The sequence below is a fragment of the Penaeus japonicus genome, unplaced genomic scaffold (genome assembly GCF_977035675.1).
Source record: "Penaeus japonicus unplaced genomic scaffold, GWHDUDI00000001_assembly GWHDUDI00000009, whole genome shotgun sequence".
Classification (NCBI taxonomy): domain Eukaryota; kingdom Metazoa; phylum Arthropoda; class Malacostraca; order Decapoda; family Penaeidae; genus Penaeus; species Penaeus japonicus.
The window spans coordinates 25,985,375-25,989,686 of record NW_028234411.1 but is presented as its reverse complement, the minus strand read 5'-3'; positions in this window follow the sequence as shown (position 1 = coordinate 25,989,686).

Sequence of the window (4,312 nt, the reverse complement as noted above, 5' to 3'; positions counted from 1 at the left end):
CTCAAACACACACACTCCTATCAATCTCTCACTAACCAGTCTTTCACACCAACCACACTCTATCACACACTATCACAACAACAAACACTACTCTCTCTCACTCACCTCTCACACTCCCCCGAATCACCCACCCCCCCCCCCCACCCCCCCCCCCACCCCCCCACCCCCCACCCCCCCCCAGCCCCCACCCCCACACTCCACACACACAACTCCACCATCACTACACTCACACACACACTCACACTCACTCTACTCACTCTCACACTAAATCACTCGCAGTCTGTATCTGTCAACACACACTAACACACACACACACTCACTCACAATCACACTCTCACTCATATCACCAAACTCCCTCTCACTCAAACACTCTGACACACTCTCTCTCACACTCACTACACTCACTCACCTCAATCAACTCACATCACTCACTCTATAAGACAGATCTCATACATCACTCACTCACACTCACTCCAAACTCCACTCTCCACACTCTCTACAATCTCTCACACTAACACGAACACAAATTCACACACTCACATATCTCACAATACTAATCACACAAACCCACTCCTCTCACACCCTCTCTCACTGCTCACTCAATCTAAACACTAACTAAAACTCACTCTCTCAATCATCACCCAACACACTATGTCACAGTCCACAAACACACAATCTCTCACACAACTACTCAAACAAACAAACACAAACAACACACTCACTCTCTCACACACTACAACCAGAACTCAGTCTCACACACTAACTCACCCATACACTATAACTCAAATCACCAAACACACCTCAATCTCTCACACTCATCACACACTAACAATCACACACTCTATCGCTGCCAGACTCTGTCTATACACAATCACACTCACTAACACTCATCTATCTACTCGTAAACTATCATATATATATAAATATAATAATATTAAAAAGGGGGGGGGTGGGGGGGGAAAACATATATCTATAACTATCTCCTATCTATCTATCTATATAAATATATATATAAAATATATACTATATATATATAAAAATATTTAAATATATCTATATCTATATCTATCTATCTATCTTCAACTATATAAATATATAATAATATCTAATATATATATATAATATATATATAGTAGACATATATATGTCTGTAATGAATATATAAATATATATAATATATAAAATATAACTATATATATATATATAAATAAACAAAAAAAAGTAAATCAAAAATATCAATAAACAACTATATCAAAACAACTCACCAATGTCTATCATAAACTCAATATCTCAACATCACACAGAATAACTAACTCTATCTATCACACACACACTCTAACAAATAACACTCACACACACCACAACACAATACTCAGATAAGACTTAGAGAGAGAGAAAGAGAGAGAGAGAGAGAGAGGAGAGAGTCACACAGCACACTCACCACCCACACACACACACACACACACTCACAACACAAACACTCACACACACACACACACCACTCTGTAATACTGATCAGAGATAGAGGTGAAAGTGAGATGTAGTGTGAAAGATGGAGAGTACACACACACATCACACAACACACACACACCACAAACACTCAACACACACACACACCCCCAAAACACTCACCAAACACCCACACACACCCCCACCCACACAACACACACAACCCACACACACAACAACCACAACACACACACACACACACTCTCTACACACTCCACCTCACCCCCCACTCACACAACCACAGACACTCCACACACACACACACACACATACACACAAACACACACACCCACTCACTCACTCTCTCACACTCACACACACTCACACACACACTCACACACACACACTATCTCCACACACACACACACACACACTTACATACACACAAAAACACCCACACACACTCACATAAACACACACACACTCACTAACACACACTCACACACACACACAATCTCATACCCACAAACACGACACAAACACACCCACTTCACACACACATCACACACACAGACCACCCACCAACAAACACAAACATCACTCACACCAACACACACACCCCACACACACTCAATCACTCACTCACACACACACACACACACACACACTCTATCAACTCACAACCACTACACAGACACCCCCCTCACACATACTCACATCCAAAACCTCACACACACACAACACACCAAACACACACACAAACACTTCCACCCAAACTCACACACACACACACACACACCCTACACCACACACTCAAACAAACTCACATCTCTCAAACACACACACACCAACACCCCTCTCATGCATCACACTCACCAACCCAAAAATTCCCTACCCCGCTCAGAGAGAGAATCTGAGTACAGTTTTTGAGCAACAGCTATTACACAAATAATTCATATATATTTTGTTGCACAGGAGCCCAACTTCGGGGCCGCACCAACCACCTGTGGGAACATGTACGATGATTTTCTTCCCGCTGTTTCTGTATTTTCTTTTATTTTAAGATTTGGATGTTATGCCTTCTCTCTCATTGTACCTTCTCTTTCTTTCTCTCTTTTCTCCATCTCCCTCTTTTTTCCCACTCCCTCCCTGTCCCCCCTCTATCTATCTCTTTTTTTCTCACTATCTCCTTTATCTTTCTCTCTCTCTCTTTCTTCCAAGTAAAAAAAAAAGAAAAAAGAGAGAAAAAAAAAAAAAAAACGGAAACCACACCATAAATCACGAAATAACAGCAAACTGCCCATATTCTATTACCATGACCAGTTCCAGTAGCATATCTCGTGAACAAACGAGGCATGCGAGATAGCCTATTCTGTTCCCTACGTCTTCTTACCCCTACATGGCGTGACATTCCAGGCGAAAGAAGTGTGACAAGAAATAAGGAAAGGTCTGATATATGTCTCCTCTATTCAATGAATATCGCATAATGATAGTTGGTGAGTTTCTAAGGATTATTTTCTTTGTTACTTTCGAGTTATGGAAATGAGTTAAAGGGGAATTGGTAAATAATATAACGTAAAATGAAGTGTAAATATATAGCATGGAATAGAGTTGAAACACAATTGCATCGCGCAGTTCAGCTTTAATTGGATATCATTTAATATAATTTTGTAGATATGATTATCTGCTAGTCGTATTATGAATGGCGATACAGTTTTCATCTATATATTTGTTCGCAATACAAATGAAATGAATTTTGTAACATGAGGTATATCAAAAATAGATGAAATGTAATAATGATAACAATTGTGATTATATATAATTGGCAATTGCACAAAAAAGGATTCTGATATGATAATGAAGGAAGCCAGAATTGATAATAGTGATGAAATTATTTTCATAATAGTATTAGGGGTACTACAACTGCTAATAGTAATAAAATATTACTAACTATGCTAATAAACGGTGTGTATATATATATGTATTCCTCTGTCATTCTCCACGGTCATACGTGAATATGGAATTGATGCAAAAAAATAACGTTCTGACAATAACCATTAACGGATCTGTCAAGACGAAATAGCATTCATTCCCCTCTTTGCAATCATTCTTATCTTCCATATTCCTTATTCTTTATTTTTCCCTTGTTGTTATAGTCAGTGGTAGTAGCGGTAACAATAGTAGTACTAGTAGTAACAGTGGTTTTGGTAATATTAGCAAATGTATTATCATCATTATCATTATTATTATTATTAATATTGTATTATTATCATCATTTCTATTATCATTACTATGACCATAGATGCTATGATTATACTTATTGTTATCATAGCTATTATTTCATTATCATTTTTATTGCTATCATTATTATAATGTTCATCATTATCATTACTGTAATTATCATTATCACTATTACTATTATCATCATCATCCTCACCAGCAGCAGCAGGAATTACATTATAATTGTTATTGACATTAGTGTTATTCTTATCATCATCACTCCATTTGTTTTCCATAATGTATATCGTACCATTTCATACTTCTTCATCTTTACGTGTTATTGCTCCCATGTAAAGAACTCATTTTTTATGTTTATCATGCTATACGTATGTTATACGTATATCTTTTATTTTACTTGTTTTCGCTTCCTTTGTCGTTATTGTTTGTTCGTTTGTTTTCCCATTTCACCATCTTTGTTCCTCATTGGTTTTATCACTATTCATCTTAGTTACCGTCTTTGTCTTCCTTTCTTCTTCTTCTTCTTTTCTTCTTCTTCTTCTTCTTCTTCTTCTTCTTCTCTCTCTCTCTCTCTCTCTCTCTCTCTCTCTCTCTCTATCTATCTATCTATCTATCTATCTATCTT